Below are 18,005 nucleotides of genomic sequence, written 5' to 3'. Positions count from 1 at the left end.
ATAATAATTGTAATTAATTGTTTGCAAAATAATGTCAAGGTTGTTTTGTTGTGTACGCAATGATTTAGCGTGGTTGCATAATGTTGTTCTAATCTAATATCTTGCAGAATATAATATTTAATTTGAACAATAACCACACGTATGCGCTAAGCACCTACAAGCTGAGCCCAGCTATTCGTAATTAATGTGTCACATGACCTTTGAATCCCCTTGAGAGCCATTGCGGGAAATAGTTTCAGATTATACTGTAGCTCACTTTATTAGGATCAGTGCTTTTCAGAGGTAATATAATTGTTACTATGGTGTAAGCCCTGAGAACTACACTGGCATTGTACTTACAGGGGTGCAAAGACTTTTCAATAGAGTGTTTTGGCATATGGGCAGAAACCCTTTATTAACCAGGGTTCAGAGGCCATACAACACCAAGTATATATTTAAAGGGATACTTAAACCATTTTAAAATCTATTGGGGAGTTATCCCCATCCCAGTCTTGGACTAATCCATTTGCATGGTAAATACATGGGTTTTGTTGTTATGATGCTGCTGATTTTAAGCCTTACCCAGGGTTCCAACAACAGTGCTGCTTATAGTTTAGCCACTGTAATATAGCCATTATAGCATAGCCATTATAGTATAGCCATTATAGCATAGCCATTATAGTATAGCCATTATAGCATAGCCATTATAGCATAGCCATTATAGCACTGATCCCCAACCAGTGGCTGGGGGGCAACACGTTGCTCACCAACCCCTTGGATGTTGCTCTCAGTGCCCCCAAAGCCGGTAGGTATTTATGAATTCCTGACTTCGTGGCAAGTTTTGGTTGAATAAAAACAAGATTTACTACCAAATAAAGCCCCCTGTAAGCTGATAGTGTGCATAGAGGCTGCCTAATAGCCAATCTTAGCCCTTATTTGGCTCCTCCATGAACTTTTATGGTGCTTGTGTTGCTCTCCAAGTCTTTTTATATTTGACTGTGGCTCACAAGTAAGAAAGGTTGGGGACCCCTGCATTATAGTATAGCCATTATAGTAAAGCCATTATAATATAGCCATTGCAGCAAAGAGGGATTATAGCATTCTTGGATGCTGCAGGTAATACTTTATGTGGAAGGGCCAATAACAACAACAATAAAAATAGCTTAACTAACATTAAAATATATTTACACACATATTTCAAATTGTGTATTTGTACATACATTCTTATACAATTAATAGAGAAAAAATTATGTGTACTTGTAGTGGTAGAAGCAGCCAAACAAAATATTTTGGGATACTGTGGTTCACTCCACATCTCATTTACTTTTCAAGCTACTTATAAATGGAACACAGTTTATTCTGCCCTCTGGCACACAATGTCCCCAGATCAGATGTATGGCAATAGGCTAACTAAAATGAACTGGGTCCTATAGGAACACTTTTTATATGGCCATAGGTGGATTTTCAATAAGGCTAGGGGAGGCTAAGCCTCCCCAAACCTGCTTGGCACCTTTAAAAAAACAAAACAAAAAAAAACTTCACTTCGTTTCTGCACTGTCCTGGAAATCTTCTCCTGTTCCTGCAAGCTTGTGCTGCTGTGCTCTGATTGGATCTTTCTTCTTGTGGATTCTCCAATCAGAGCACAGCTTTCTTGACAGACAGTAAAATTGACCAATCAAGGCACAGGGCTCGGGAGATATTGCAAACTGAAGTAAGTGCAGAAATGAAGACTGAAAAGAAGAATCTGCAGACTGTAAAGTTACCTAAGAACCAACTCTCAACTTTTTCCGCAGATTTCATCCCACAGGTACTATACACAGGTACAGGTATGGGATCCCTTATCCGGAAACTCGTTATCTAGAAAGTTCTAAATTATGGAAAGGCCATCTCCCATAGACTCCACTATAAGCATATATTTTTAATTTTTAAAGATGATTTACTTTTTCTCTGCAATTATAAAACAGTACCTTGTACTTGATTCCAACTAAGATATAATTAATCCTTGCCTGACCTGACATTTATAATATGCCTATCACCTACCATAAAATATGGATGGTAAGTTAACTCTTTCCTCCTGAAAAAGCTAATTGTGCTTTTATATATTTGTTGTTGTTTTTTGCACTTACTATTTTTTTTTTTTTACTTTTGTCATTGTTTTGTTCATTTCTAGTTAGTTACAGTGGGGCCAATGTTGGGTATCAGTGCCAGTGTTATAGTGCTAGGGCCTGAATATCTGCCATCAGTACCCACTGCTTCTCACTGCATATAATGTGCTGGTTTTGTAAATACAGACTGTGTCTCACTGTTTATAATGTGCCTGGGATGTCAGTACCGACTACTTCTCTCTCTATAAAACTAACTTAAACACATCTAAACGGGTGGTTCACTTTCAAGTTAACTTTTAGTATGTTATAGAATGGCCTATTCCTAGCAACTGTGCAGTTGGTCTTTCTAATTATTTTTTTTTTATAGTTCTTGAATAATTTGCCTTTCTCTTCTGCCTCTTTCCAGCTTTCAAATGGGGGTCTGCGAGGCTACAATTTTATTATTGTAATTTGTTATTACTTATTTTTCGATGCAGGGCCCTTAACTATTTATATTCCCATCTCTTGTCTTTTTTAATAGTCAATATTTATTGATTTTCTTATTAATAAGACTTTGGATCTGTTAAATTATCTAGTAATGGTGGGCGTCAATGGAAAAAGACTTTATCACTTACTGTATTATTCTGTGTCTCCTCCAAATTTTCCCTTCCTTGTGGTCTCCTTCAAACTCCACCTGTTCCCTCTAGACCTAGGACCCATTTAGCCATGGACTTTATTGTTGAACTGCAACTTTCCAAAGGAAATACCATTATATGGATGGTAATCAACTGTTTCATTAAAATCCTGCTACACAAACTTTCATCTCTCTCTATAAAGCTAACTTAAACACATCTAAAGGGGGAAAATGATAGAAAGAGGAAAGTGAGGATGAGGAAGGAAAGGAGGGAATGGAGCGTATTATGGTGTTTTAGACAGCTGTTGCTGGAGACTCCAACCATGTAGGGCCACAATTTTTTTTGCATAAAATAACAGAGCCCTCATAAGTGATCTGGAGGCTGTTTTGGTAGTAAGGAGTCCACCAGGCCCAATAGGCATGTAATTGGGTTTAGAACTTAAGGTAAGGAGAGTTTGTCTGCTAGGAAGCACATGACTTGTTGCCAAAATCTCTGGATGTCTGGGCAGTTCCAAAGTAAGTGAATGAAATCAGCATCAGGTTTATTACATCGAAGACATCTGAAGTGTTCCAAGCGACCCATAGGTGTTATATAGGTTTGGTGCATAATGTTGAATTAAATTAGTTTGTCTCTTGTACTTATTAATAGGGAGTAGAGATTATCTTCCACCTCTTCCCAGTCATCTGGGTCTAAATGGAGACCGCTTGTTTCCCACTTGAGTTTGACTCTGGGTCTGGGGTCATATTTGTGAGTTGTGATTGCTGCATATGTTTTGGAGAGGGTTTTAAGCTTATCTGGGGGAGAGATTATGTTTTCTACTGTCGTGTACTGTATGGGGATGGATATCATTCTGAAATTATATAAGGAAGAGATGACATATTTGCATGTAACTGAAAACCGACAGGTCCGCCAGGGCAGGAAGTTCCTGGAGCTGCTCGCAGGTTTTTAGGGACCCTGAGTGTAAAAAGTGAAGTTGTTTGATCCCTGATCTTGCCCATGTAGTGCCATTTTCAAAAGTTGCAAAACTGTTAAGGAGGGTATAGTGCCACAGAGATGTGTCAGGTGAGATTGAGTTTTTCGTGTGGGAGATTTTGTACATTGTATCCCAGTTTTTTTGGTGGCGTTTAAAAGAGGAAGAAGGGGGGGGGGGGTAAGCATTTACTTGGTCTATATAGTGTGTGATGTAAGGATTCAATGGAGCCAAAATACAGTGCTTCTAGTAGAGAAGCCGGGTTTTCAGTGTCAAATGTTTTCCATTCGAAGCATGAGCTCCCTGCGCTGCAAGATAATAGAGTTCAAAGTTGGGCATTGCTAATCCTGATTGTGAGGTTGGTGCATGAAGAGTGGTCCTAGCTACTGTTGGAGCTTTTTGAGCCCAGACAAAGTCAGCATGTATACAGTCTATTATTTGTAATGTGGATTTGGGAATGTAGCAAGGTGAGTTAGAAAAGAAATAGAGTAATTTGGGGAGATATTTCATCTTGCATATATTAACTACCAATTTGTGTAAGGGGTAATGTAGACCAGCGTGATAGTGTGTTCTTCATTTGTTGTATGAGAGGTTTGAGGTTTAAAGAAATGAAGTTTGTGTATATTGATTGCCAAGTATTTGAAGGTGTCCACTGTTTTAAGATTAATCACAGGATTTATAGACTGAGATGCTCGGGCTATAAGCGGAAGGATTTGGGATTTGTCACAGTTTATCTGTAAGCCTGAGAACTTTCCAAATAGAGAGATGGTATTAAGGGTTGTTTCTAGGGATTTCATCAGGTCAGCTAAATATGACAGGGTGTTGTCAGCATATAAGGAGTCCCATCCCTTGTTTAAACAACTACCTGGTTGCTAAGGTAAATAAGACCCTAGCAACCAGATAGCTGCTGAAATACCAAATGGAGAGCTGCTGAACAAAAAGCTAAATAACTGAAAAACCATTAACAATAAAAGAGGACCAATTGGATGGAGAACCCCTCACAGAAATGTACGGATGGATACTTTTACATCTTAAGCATTTTAAGTTAAAAAAAGCACTCCCACCCGCACTTTTGCACAGTGGGAACGGCAAGAGGTAGCTGGGAGGATAATTTTTTACACCAGCAGCGAATCCACTAAGTCTCACATTAGCTTTAGGCCAGTCTATTTATGGCCCATCTTTAGCCTAACCACACAAAAAAGTCACCCTCCGCCTATGTATATGGCGCAGACTCCTCTCACACAAAGATCTGTTTTGCACACATATACAGTATTTACCTGTCAATAAGTTAGATCTTTTACTGAGCCCGCCACACACCTTAGCCCATAGGAGCTTCTCGATATGCTAACCTAATTATTAGGGTGACAGGTGTTAAAATTAGCCATGTACTGTACAGAGGCATAAATATGGCCCAGCCCTTATCCTTACTGTCTGCCCTATGCCAGGTGTAAAGTACACGGCTGCCTTTTCCCCACCAGGAACTGCACTATGCACCAGATTATTAATCCAACGTGAGACTCACAGCAATGCCCCTGGGTAGATAAGCACACAGGGGCTTTTGTAAATTACCCCTTATTTGTTCTGGGGCAGAGCACTAGCTAAAGGATTACAGAGAGTGGTGATAAATGGAACATTGTTTGCTGTGACCAGTGTTCCTCAGGGATCTGTCCATGGTCCGTTGCTTTTTTAACTGATTCATAAATGACCTTGAGGTTGGCATTGTAACAACAGTCTTTTTCTTTGCTGATGATACTGAACTGTGCAAAATTATAAGTACAGTGCAGGATATTTCCACTCACAGACAAATCCTAGGGGGGACTAAGCAGTTAACTGGCAAATAAAGTTCATCATTATAAAAATGCAAGGTTGTAAGCATTTGAAAAGAAAGCAATAAGCAAGTTATACACCATATGGACTTTTGTCCTAAACTGAGATGGATTTTAGGTTATTGTGCATAAAGAAATAAAATATAACACAGCTCTAGGCAGGTCTGGACTGGGACGCAAAATAGACCCTGGGGTATCAGGTACATAGAGGCCCAAACAGCCCCCCCCCCCCAGGCCAATAAATAGTGACTGTCTATGGCATCTTATAGCAGCCCCTCTGGCATTTGCCAAATACCCCAGATTGCCAGGCCTGGCTCTTGGCAGTGTTAGTTGGTGGCCACTAAAGACCTGATCGTGAGCCTACAGTGCAGTTTCAGGCACTCTTCTATAAGTTCGTTGTTGAAGAGCTGGAAATTATGCAGAAATGCGTAATTAACAGAAACAATTAAAGGAGTTGTTCACCTTTAAATAAACTTTTTATATGATGTAGACAATAATATTTTAAGAAAATTTGCATTCGTTTTTTTATTTCTTTGTGGTTTTTCAGTAATTTAGCTTTTTGTTTAGCAGCTCTCCTGTTTGGAATTTCAGCAGAAAATTTGGTTGCTAGGGTCTTGATAACCTAAGCAACTAAGCAGTAGTTTGAATGAGAGACTGGAATATGAATAGGAGAGGGCCTAAATAGAAAGATATGGAAGAAAAATTAACAGTAATATTAAAATTGTGAGTTAACAGAGAAATAGTTTTTGATGTTGGAGTCAGTGACCCCCATTTGAAAACTAGAAAGATATAGAAGAGTAAATAGGCAAAGAGGCAAATAATTCAAAAACTAGAAAAAGTGAATAATAAAGACCAATTGCAAAGTTGCTAAAAATAGGTAATTCTGTACCACAGGGCTGTCCATTGTCTAAGAATATTACTCTCTACATCACGTGACAAGTCGAAAAATTTTGCGACTTTTCCGACACATTTTTTAAAATAAAAAGAAAAGTTAGAGTTTTAGTAAATCTGCCCCTATAATGCTGAATATCATTGCTATCCCATAGATGTTCTAACGATGTAACAGCAGTTAAAGGACATGCTAACCTGACCTCCTGACGCAATCTCATTATTCAGGGCACCATAGGAGGTTACTTGTCAAATGCAGAGCCTGGAGAAGTCAAGCCAGTGGCAGAAAGGAGGTCTCACAGGAAGCAGCGCTGTCAGTTGCCGTTATGCTTCATGAAGTCCCCGGTATAGAGTATAGCGAGTATTCAGGAAGTAGGAAAATGATTGACAGAATTACAATGGCAATTGTCATCTTTTCCTCCATGGAATGTTCTGCAGCAGATTTATATCAGCTCAGTGACCTGTCCTGTGGGCATTGACTGCTGTTTTTTCCGGGGATATGACAATGTATAGCAGAAGTGTAAATGCTACTGAACGTCTGTTTTAGCATCGAACCCTAATGGCTAATAATTACTGCTCTGGGCTGCAGGTTCTAAATCAGGAAAATATTTTCTCATTTATTTCATTTAGGCAGCAGCATCCACTAATATAAGAAAACAAGAAGAAAATAAAGGGAAGAAGGAAGGGAAAAGCTGTATCATTCATTTACAGGAGACCATAGGTTTAATGACTGATAAACTGCAAAATGCTATATTTTGTTTTGCCAGTTAAAAAATGTGATTTAAATCTGACAAGTGCCTATTGGTGAGGTCAATAGACCCAAATGAAATTTGCTGTATGTGTAATCAGATAGGGGCAATAGTTTATTGGATCAAACATGGAGGATGTGAAGAAAGATTAATATTTGGAAGCCCTTGGGTGCATAAAGTGTAATGCACTGGGTGGTATTAAAGGAGAAGGGAAGTCATTTTGGCATTTTACTGCCAATAGATTTGCCACATTAGTGCCACCTAGAACAATATATTTATTCTGCAGAAACTATTACCATACCTGAGTAAACAGCATTAGAAGCGTTCCCTGTTTGCTTACGATAGCAGCTGCCATCTTAAGTAGCTTCCTGCCTGCGGGCTAGTAGATATAGCCCAGATCACACATTCCTAAGGGAGGGGGGAGGGAGTCCTTAGCATTCTGGTGGGAGGAAGAGCAGGAGAGGGGAGAGAGGAGAGAACTGTGCAGACTCTGGCCATGGGAATTAAGGATATTTCTGAGTAAGCTTACTTACTTTTTACCTTTCCTTCTCCTTTAATATTAACCTAGAAGGAAAGCACCACCAGCAGCACCACCAGCACTTCCTCAAAAATGTTTTAACATAAAATAACAAAAACATGTTATTAGTTATTAGAAATTTGTATCCATTTTCTGTTGCTAACAGAACATGCACATTTGATAAATTCCTGGAATCTACCACTTACCAGTGCCCGACAGCGCCATAATTGGCAATTTTCAGCCATAAAATGATTTAGCAATTCTGGGCACTTTTCAGCCATACCTAAATCTAGCATTTTTTGTAAAAAGAGAAAACTTTCTCTGTGACAATGAGTAATGTCTAAGGTTAAGTCCAGGATAGATCTATGAATCAGAGGCAGTAAAACTCCCTGCTCCGAGCACTTTTATTATTTCTTGCCCTGTGAGAAGCAGTAATTACAGTGCTCCCTATGCCTAACACACCCCTTTGCAAACTGGTTTGGCTTTATTCAGGTCATTCCCACAGCTTTCCTCTATTCCCCCATTGTCATAACTAACTAACACAGAACCTATAACATAGAGTGTAAAGGCAGAATAGAACCGGTTGGCGAATGTTGTCTGCTCAGTGCATACTTAAATGTAAATGTGATTAATGCAAAGGAAAATGCGATGAACCAATGCAGATTTTATTCAACAATTTCTTGCAGATGTCACAGGGGCAGATCAGAGCACAATTATCAACCAGAGTTTATACAATTACACAAAAAGCACAGCATGGAAGATCCTCTTTCTTCTTTTACACACTACATTCTTTCTATCTGTACAAGCCTCCAATACAGAATGCTGAGCGCTGCTAACTGTTGGGGGGGGGGGGGGGGTCTCCCCTTCTAATCAAACTATCCCCCTTTTCTCGGTTGTGTTCTCATACAGTTTATGAGCTTCTCTCTAGCTGTCTCACTATAGCACCAGGTTTCCATTAACCTATACCTACACACTCCAATAGCAGGGCCGAACTACAGGTAGGCAGAAGAGGCACCTATCTAGGGTGCAATGATGAGGGGTACCAGCAGCTCTCCCCCCAGATCCCCTCCACTGCATGGGGGAGGGGAGGGTAGGGTGCAGTGGCAAGGTGGACAAGCGGGTTGCCTTGGGCACCCAGTTGGCTTGGCCCACCGCTGCTAACTGGTGCAAAATCTCTCCTAAATACAGTCATTGGGACACAGACTGACAGACTGTCCTTGTTGGATATTCTGATTGTCTCTCACTCCTAGAGTGAGCTGATACCAAAATACTAACTCACTTTGTAGTCCTGACAAGATAGATATTTCCACCTGGTCTGGCTTGGTATTCTCTGTCTTTCCTGTTGGCAGGCCAAAGAGGAAATGCTTAGCTCTTGCACTTCCTACAGGCCAACCTTAAGGGTTAGTGCCACCTGCTTGACAAACTAATGTAGGGATCCATATGGTTAATGTTCCCCTATGGCTTTAAACCCTACCTTTCCTTTATTCTTGTCACTAGGCAAGTATTAAGGTATCTATTTGGTATTACCATATACCAACTTACTTGCTCCATCCAGGAGAGGAGAGTCAAGGAGTAGTCTCCTAACAGGCTTACTTGCCTTAGCTTAGGGACAATGAAGTGCAAGGGACTAGGTCAGTTTTAACCCTGCCCATAATCTACAAGAGAGGGATAAACCAATGGATTTACCTCCTGTCACTCTGTTGGTTGTCTTTACCCCGCCCATAATCTGCGTTAGAGGGATAAATGGTGGACACCATACTTCAACTGCTTAATCTGCATTAACATCAATTGTATTGCTGAAATTCTATTGTGTCCCCTTATAGAGTGAGTATTGACTTGCCCTGCATTTCCATCATTTCTCTTGGACAAATAAACAGTTATTCTTTGTTTGCAAGAGCTCCTGGCATCCACCTGCTTAATGATTGCACTTTTCACATACGTTGCAGTGGGAGAAATAGTTTTACAACATCCTCCATGTAGAAGTGTCCACTTTGCAAAGGTTCATCCTGTGGAAAGAGAGTCACATGTACCCTGTGCTCTAGCCTAGCTGGACATTTTGACTAATATAGCCATAAAGGGGTTACACTAATTATAGCCTAACTATTTATACTGAAATAAAACATGTTTCGCCTCCTTACAAGTCCCCATAACATGTACTAGTAACTTTTTACATTGCTATTTCATGTAGGTGAGCTTCTGCACCATTCATGTGGATCCTGGCATGGTGTCTTCTTGCAAATGTAAGTAGACATGAGGCCTGCAGAGCAACATCCAAATTCTGAGAGAATTTAGACATACCCACAGCTCAGAGGGTTTTTAACCTGGTACAAGCTTTAGGTTTGCATGATTATGTAACAATCTTCTGGGTGTTAAAGGTTAATATCTGAGTAAGAAACACTGTCAGACTTGTAGCTCATAGAGCAGTCTTTTTGTTCGACCCATCTCTTCCAATTATCTGACTTACATCTATTATTTCACACAGAAGCAGAAGGGAGAAATTACATGGCAGGTTGCAATTCAACATTTCTAGAAATTTCTTTTTTTTAGCAGAAAAATGATTGATCACAAATTGCTTTACAAATACATTTGAGATAAGTAATGTTTTGTGGCAGCAATTAAAAATTCCAAAAATGAGTGCATTACTTTTTTTATTATTAAAATCAGAAAGCAATGTACTGTATATAGGAAAATGTGGGCTCCTTAGTGCTCCAGCGCTTGGTGCCCTTATTGGCCAGAAAGGAGCCCTCATGGGGTTTTATTTGCCTTTGCTGCCAAGGTCAGATAAGATAGAGAATCTACAAAAGTGCAGTTTAAACCACACAAGGCACCCATTGCTAATGTAAAACCTAAAAGTAGAAGACATTAATAGAAACTGTCATCACAGAGCAGGGAATTTTTTTAGCTATAGGACAAATGAAATATTGTGGCATGGGTAAGAATACAGATAGTCAGCAGAGGAGCTAACAGATCCGGCTCTTGGGCATAACTACTGATGTCTCTTAAGGTGTTTCATAAGGTTAGCTACCTCTACAGCAGTCATTTGCTCTGCTGCCACCCTCATCCTCTTTCCCCTAGCCAGAATGGTGTATTTTCTAGCATCATCTATGTGGTAGGTATTCTTAAGAAGTTGCTGACCTGGCCAGACAGGCTTTTACTGATTGCCCCCCATGCTCTACCATCTCACATCAAGGCACCAATAAGGGCAGTGGCAGATGGGGAGATTAGTCGCCCCGTGACAAATCTTCGTTGTCGCGGGCAACTAATCTCCCCGCAATGCCATCCCACCGCTAGAATGTAACATGCTGGTGGGATGGAATACGCGTCGCTACGATGTCCTGAAGTCGCCAGAAGTTGTCATGAGAGGCAACTTCGGGTGGCTTCGGGACATTGCAGCGACGTGTATGCCATCCCACCGGTGATTTACATTCTAGTCGGTGGGATGGCATTGCGGGGAGATTAGTCGCACGTGACAATGAAGATTTGTCACAGGGCGACTAATTTCCCTGTGTGCCACTGCCCTAAGCTACTAAAAATTATCTTTTAATCTTAATGGAGCACTTCACTAATCTTCCTCTGCTGCAACATACCCTTGACCTATGCACTTATACCCCAGGTTCCTGTTTCTGTTTATTTCCTTTTTTTATATAGAATGTAAACTGTTTGGAGGACTTAATCCTAACTGTGTACTGAACACCTAAACACTTAAGCATATATTTACTTATATTTACTGTAAAACGTAATAATAATAATTTATAATAATATAATTATAACCCTGTTTAAGTTTATGCCTTGCGAAGCACTGTTCACACTGGTGGTGCTATATAAAGAAATACATACAACTGCTGAGCCTTAGGATTTGCATGAGCCTGTGGCTCCATGTATAATCATTCTGGTAGGTTGAGTCTCTGAGGGTGCATCCATCTCGCACTGTGCATTTCCCTTGTACTTCCCTTGCCTATATCTTATACTGTATCTCAGGAAACTTCCTAGAGAATTAGTATTTTGAGAATGATACTGTGTCCCTTCCAAAAACCTGCTCCAAAACTAACGGGCGGAAGATGGATGCAGTTTTACAGTAAGTGTAAAGATGAGTTATTTATGTGGCAGATAACTTCCCTACCAAGAATAAGAAATGATGGCAAAGGGATGTCAGAGACACTTATTTCTTCATGACTTTCTCAACTCCAATGAATATTAATGTCTGTATATTCCCAGGGTTATTTAATAACAGAGTAGTATCATTAGTATTCTAGCAGTAGTCCCTATAATGTTTGAATTACTAAGTACAAGCTGTTTTTCAAAATGAATTTGGGGATGAGTGGTGATCTGTATTCATGGTTAACTCTTTGCATGATGGAGAACTCTTCTTTCTTATCAAATCTTTAACTCTCAAAAATTGTATTTTGTTCTTTTACAACACTTTGTTCCAGTTTCACATTCATCAAATCAGTATCTGTGTATAGATGTTGGCCAATAAATAACTTGATGTATAAACATGTCAGAGGTAGAATCACAATTAAACACTAGTGTTGCACACGCCTATGAACAGAAAGAAAATGAACCCCATTGGGGTGGTTAACAAGGGCGGGCCTAATCACTATTGTGCCCTAGGCAAAGTAATGGATTCAATGTGCCCCACAGGAGACAGGTAGAGGGAGGCCAAGACAGCTTTCCCAAACTCTTGTGAGAGCTCTGGAGAGTTCAAGCTGTCTTGACCTGCCTCCGCCTTTCTCTAGTAGGGCGCAGAAGTTTCTATCTTCTTCCCCAGCAACAAGTGGTTGTTTAGCAGAAGAGGGTATCAGATTTACCTTTGCGCCACTAAAAGGGACAGATACGTTTTTTAATTGCAGTTACATTAACTAACTAGCAACATTTTATGAATGTATATTGGATAATCGCTTAGAATTAATTTTTTTTTCATTAGGCATATTTTTTGATGTCTTGAGGATTCTGGCTGTACGAGGAACCCAAGACAGTCACACCTACCTGAGGCCAATCACAATAAGATTTTAGGGTGAAGACTTGTTTAGCACTTCAGCACCAATGCCCAACTTTTGACCCAACACTGGAGCTTGAGGGTAAAAAGGCTAAAGGCTAAAGGCTAAAGGCTAAAGGTTTTGAAGGTCATTAGGATTAACTAATATCATATTAACCATTTATGGGCCAGGTTTACCTTGAGAAGAACCTTTTTACTTTTTTTTGAATAATGTCAGTGCCATTTCTTGTTAAAAACCATAAGATTTTTTCATCAAATTCAGTCTGAACCTACGAATGATCTTATTTAATAATTGCTCTTATGTCTACAAACTATGAGAAAATGGGGGGGAGGGGCTTGATCACAGGTAATACATTAACTTCTCTATGTTGCAGATTTAAATGTATATATAATTACAGATTGTTTGGCAGTTTTGGTCTTTAAAGATGTTTATAGTGATGCCAATGTACCTTTAAAATGTTTTACTTTTCTATGGACGTGATTCTAAAATTTCCAGCCAATGTTCTGCATGATAGTACCCCCCCTACCTATTTCCTTTAAATGTCACTTTGACAAATATTGTGTTATTTGGCTATGGAAACATCAATTCACTGCACTGTGCCTTTTATTCATTCACTTGCGTTTGAAAAATGGTTGCTGTGAATACCTGGCAGCTATTCCATTAGTTATATCTTATACAGGAAATATGGTTGTAAGGCCAGAGTACAAACTCCAAACATTAACAAATTTGATCTTCGGTCCCATTCTTCACTGATAGCAACTGTACAATTTGTGTGTTGTTTGTTATTTTTAAAGAAGTGATCAGTGATACTTAGGACGGGACAGGGAAGATGATGTTGGAGGCATGGTCAATGACCTCAGGCCGGGGTTATGACATGGAGATAGGCAATTGCCTGATCGCCTTTGTCAAGCTAAGGGAGTCCTGCCTGGTTTTCCAAATTTGAAAAATCAGCTAGGGAGTCCAGGCCAGGATGTGAACATCCCTCCTGAAAACTGTGCTGTCTGGGTCAAAACCGGGCAAGTGGCAACCCTACTGATACTGGTCATGTGCTTTATTTTATGGGCTTTCATCATTGTTACTGTAAACCTTGGATTAAACGCTACCATATAGAATAATAGTTATTATGTGTTATCCTTTATTAAAGCAGCACTACATATACCCAGTGCTTTACAGAAATTGTTACATATTGCTACATGTTTCATAATAATAAATAGTAATGGTAGGAACCTAATTAATCTGATGCAAATATTATTCTCAAACTGAACATCAGAAATTACACCGACCAGATTTAGAAAACTTTTGGACAATTATGTTTAACTTGGGTCAAATGCAGTTGTGTGAATCTTGACACCTTGGCTGCAATTGTATCAGGCACATCTTCCCCTGACAATCACAGTTACAGTAGAATTCTGGAAAAAAAGATGGCAGAAAACATGGGTTTGGATATGCACTTTGTGCGTTTGCAGTGAGTAAATGACTCAAATTGTTGCAAATTCTTGGGAAACTGTAGTGCTAAAGCACTATTGCAGTAATACGTCAAGGAAATAAACTCCCACATGCTATGGCTTATAACACATGTATTACTTTATTATACATTATTATTAAACAAAATGGCTACAAACAATCCTAAACAATACACGCAATGCTAAATGTACTTAAGTGAATAAAACAGTTATAACACTAATACTTTACAAGTCTTTACATGAAGTAAGAATCCCTGGGCCTTTAAAATAGCTAACTTCAATGATATTCCCTTTCTTTCATCCTGGTTGGGATCCCCTATTCAGTCCAGGTTGGGATCCCCCCTCTCACATCCTACATGGGATTCCACTGAACAATCCTGGGCAAGCTCATGGGTACTCTGAACCAATCAAATACCCCAACCTAAGCAAGCTAACTCCACCTGTAACATGGGGACCTATCAGAACAAACTAATGATCCCTCCCATATTCCTGTATATTAATTGTTAATAGAAAAACCTCCTCCATGCAGATAGTGGGAGAAAGATGTCTTGATATCATAAAACAGGTTCTGGGTGGGGTACAGTCTCTGTGGTATGAAGACACCCAGGGTATTTTTCTTAATGTTTACTGTAAATAAACAGCCAGCCTCAGCTCTGATAATGTGTTTACACTGTTTAAAGATGCTGGGAGTTGTAGTCCATGAAAACATTTTGACAGTCATTAAGTACATTTATTTTCACTTCCAGATTGTTTTTGGCCACTTTTTTCTGATTGTTCAGTCTCCATTTCACCCTGTTTCCAAGCTATGATTTGTGGTAACTCTTAGTTCCTAATGTAGTTTCCTCTCCAGTGGGTACGACATGTTAAATAACTTCATCTTGTGTCAGATTTTGGGGTTAATTAAGCCAAAATGTTATCTAATGGCAGGATAAAGCCATTTCTGCAGTTTATTGTGCGGATTGTACTTCTAGAAGTGGCACTTTATCATTTTCACCTGCCACAGGCCTGGGAGCACAGTAAGATTAATTAGAATAAATACAGCTCCAACTGAGCTAATTGGAATAGGGAATTATAAGGCTTCGGCCTTGGTCCATGTGTAATTGTTAGATTTGCCTTGGTTGCTGGCATAGCCACAAACTGGTTTACTGAATGTCCACCTGCTCGTTCATATTCAATTAGAATTTTACATGCAGTCAGATTGGATCTTGGAGGGTTCAGAAGCCCCAAATCAATTTGATAAACCCAGCTATGTCTTTAATAAAGCAGCCAATTGTTTAAAACCTCTAGTTAATCAGAAGGCATGTGTATGGATAATTTTAGTAATATCCCCATTTAACATTGTGCTTTGTCAAGCACGTTCCTATGGTTTTAAAGGTGCAAGGATCAACGGAATCTGTCAATGTCACCGAGACTTAAAAAGCTTTGCAAATTAAACATGAAACCCAAAATCACCTGCCTGCTTGAGGTGATTGTGAATTCCAAAACGGAAAGAAACAAGATTTTTATAATTTATATAAGATAAGTAAAGTTTAGGATTTGGAATTATTTCTTAAGGTGACAGATTCACTTTAACTTGTATTCTTACAGAGCAAAAATCAAACCTATTCAGACCAGGCCCTCTTGATTAGACTGACATACAGTCCTAACTTGTATTCTGCCCTATGCAATTCAAATATGTAGGCAAGGAACCTGCATTTATTAACATAGATAACTGTAACATGGTATTTTCAAGGTTCTGCTTAAACATGAAGCTTGCGTAGTAGTCTGGACTGAACCATACTTAAAGGAATTAAGGTTTTCTTCTGAAGAAGAGCATCAGATCAAGCAGATTTACACCTTTTGTGGAGGTCATTTAGTCCCACATAATGTTAGGCATATTGTCCGGTCTAGCCTGATTGCATTTTATTCGCTCCATAACAATAACTCAAACCGATTGGCGTTAGAGGGCATTCCTGCTTAATTCACAGCAGCCTGAAACACGTTCTGCACCTACTACATCTCATTTGAAAAAGTCAATACATTTCAATATATGTGCATATATTAGATTTTCTGCATCATTCACATTTCCCTACAGCATGCTCAGCACCAAATGCATCTCATTAAAAAAATTATAGATCATAGACTCGAAAGAAACATTGGAGCCGCCATAAGAAATTTTTTTATTGCTCCAACAAATGTATTTATTTTTTTAATAGGGATTATAACTTCTACTAATTTCCATGATTAATCTTTATAGGGCTTGTTGTGTTATCTGTAATACATATACTGTATATTAATGGGTATACCATAGGCTCATTTACTACATAGTAAATTATATAGATGTACATCTACCCCTCCTGTTAGCCCCGGAGCAGCAAGGTTGGAGGAGGGGCTGCATGACCCAGCCCAGCATCACTAGCTGGAATAGGTCAGTTTAAGCCAAAAGGGGGGGGGAGAAAAAGGTTGGAAGAGAGGGTACATAGGAGAGTAGCGAGGGCTGGCTATCCACCATTTTGGGAGATAGCAGCAGAGGAAAGGTCCCCTCCCCTAGCTGGGGGTTGGTTCTATTGGTTTACTTTATTTTTTCTAGCTGTCACTCATGTGGCCTTGGAGGGTTAGGGGTACACAGGATTTAGCTAGAAAGGGGGGAGAAGCAGGAAAATTACCTGGATGATCGGCGTCATGGTAGTTGTCACAGCTTTGGTGGGTCCTTGTCAGTCTGCCGGGGAGGGAAGCTTGTTCTGGTATGCCAGATCAGGTAGAGTGAATAGAGTGAAACCCCTAAGGTGGGTGACCATTGGTGGATGGAATAAGAAAGGTGCGCTATAAAGCGCTGGGTGGGTACTGAACATGGCTAATTGAGAAAGGGGACCGAATAGGTCCCAGATTGGCAGCAGTTATCCTCTGAGCTAGGGATTTGGCGGCTGGAGGATAGCATGGCTCAGGGTGGTTTTGGAATGGCAGACTGGCAAGGGGCTCGGGGTCAGTGTTTTCGGTTCGTTAATGTTTGCACTTATTACTTTGATGTATTGTTATGATTAAACATGTTACAAGTTTGTATTTAATCTATTTGCACTGTTTGTATTTATAAATACAGCTGTGGCCATTATCATTTCCAACAATGATATCGTCACGCAGTTTTTATTGGTGAGTAAGGTGTGAGCAAGTGTAGTTGGATGCGTGGGTCATGCCTTTCCATTACCCACCTAAACAAGGGCCTGGTCTGTCCTGTCCTATTACAGAAGCAGCACTGTACTCCAGACAGGGGTATAACCAGGCCTGGACTGGCAGTCTGTGGATTCACTATTTAGTGGGCTGGTGGGGCTGTTTGGGCCTCTGTGTACTTGAAATGCTGGGGCCTATTTTGAATCCCAGTCCGGACCTGGGTGTAATGTCAGATAAAATTGGGAGATGCAAAAAGTCTTTTTGGGCCCCCTCTTTTCCTGCCCCCCTCCCCCAATGGGGTCTGCTTCCTCTGTACTTATTCCACTGACTCCCAGCTAGGGTTGCCACCTCTCCTGCCAAGGAACTCTGGACATGGAGGTGGGCCGTGACTTCACAGGGGGCAGAGTGTGATATCACAGGGGCGGGCCTCTCCATCATTAAGGCAGGGCTATGATGCGGCAAGCAGCGATTAGCCAATTGCTGTGTCAATCTAAGAGAATCCTGCCCAGTTTTCCAAATTGGGAAAACCGTGCCATAGTTTTGACGGCCCTACCGACAACCAGGTGGCAACCCTCCCAGCATTCTCCAGCATGCTATTGAACATTTAAGCACTTGAGAGTTGTAGCTCAATAAATACTACGTACTTTACTTACACTCAACTCTTTATTCTTGGCACTCTGGGATCATTGGCATTAAAGAAAAATCCTAAATTTAATTACAGATGCAAAGAAAATCATTCCTACCAGCACTACA

This window comes from Xenopus tropicalis, chromosome 8 (genome assembly GCF_000004195.4).
Source record: "Xenopus tropicalis strain Nigerian chromosome 8, UCB_Xtro_10.0, whole genome shotgun sequence".
In the NCBI taxonomy this organism is placed as follows: Eukaryota; Metazoa; Chordata; class Amphibia; order Anura; family Pipidae; genus Xenopus; species Xenopus tropicalis.
The sequence above is the reverse complement of the archived record's forward strand: the minus strand, read 5'-3'. Positions refer to the sequence as shown.